Genomic DNA, 1,239 nt, shown 5'->3' with positions numbered 1-1,239 from the left:
ATTGTTCAACAAGAACAACGTAAAAGTTAGCTACAGTTGCACAACAAACATGGGCAGCACCATCAAAGCCCACAACAATCACCTTCTCCACACCAAACAACAAGCACCGACCAAACTATGCAACTGTCGGATTAAAGAAGATTGCCCACTCTCGGGAAACTGCCTCACCTCCTCAATTATTTACAAAGCTACAATCACAACAAACGGAGAATCAAAGCATTACATCGGGCTCACAGATACCGCATTTAAAACCCGATATACAAATCATAAGCACACATTCAATGCACCAAAACACAGAAACAGCACAGAACTTTCAAAGTTCATATTGAAACTAAAAGACAGCAAAACACAATACAATATCAAATGGTCCATTATTGATAGAGCCAAAAACAAAGTGATGCAATCTATGCAACGCAGGAAAGTTTCATATAATTTATGCAGACAAACAATCTACTTTGAACAAAAGGCACGAACTCCTTTCAAGATGCAGACACCGTGCCAAATTCCTACTCAAAAACACATAATACCCAATTTGCATCTACACCGGCCCAACTCTACATATACACGTCAAATTTGAAATTCCCTTCACTCCTGAAGATTGCCTAGTGCATGAAACAGCCTGTAGAGTGAAATTACAAGTTCCTTATTATTATTATTATTATTATACCGCTCTGCATAGCATCGAGCACTATACGTTGCCTGAACCGACAACTTTATATTCATTTATTGCTGCGAAGCAGCCAATTCATATTCTTGACAGCAATTTGACCTCTGAAAGGTCATTGTTTGTCAAAAAACCTGCGCCTATGACAATTGAAAAGAGGAGTTTCCTTCTTTCGTTCTGCCGGGTAAAATCAATTACTTTAGGCGACGTTTGTAGACTAACCTACTCGTACCAACGTCCGCATGTCGCGACGCTGGAGTACTATTCAGCGTTTATATTATATTTCTAAGTTTCCTATTTCTACGTTTAATCGGCTCATGTCTCAGCCACAATATTTTGAGGCTAATATTATTTACGAACCCAGTTAAAATTATTTACTAGCCTATTTCAACGTGCTAATTATTACATTTAGGCGACGCTTGTTGTAGACTGACATAGTGTTTTCGGAAATAAATACCATTTTATACACATGCGCAGATCGATTCGCCAGCAGCGAGTCATCGGCCAGCAGAGCAGCGAGTCGCCAGCAGCGAGATGTCACTGCAGCAAAACACTATTGTACACGGTACCAACGC

This window comes from Anneissia japonica, unplaced genomic scaffold (assembly GCF_011630105.1).
Source record: "Anneissia japonica isolate Jap-2015-1 unplaced genomic scaffold, ASM1163010v1 scaffold639_len268944_cov154, whole genome shotgun sequence".
NCBI lineage: Eukaryota > Metazoa > Echinodermata > Crinoidea > Comatulida > Comatulidae > Anneissia > Anneissia japonica.
This window is presented reverse-complemented; position numbering follows the sequence as displayed.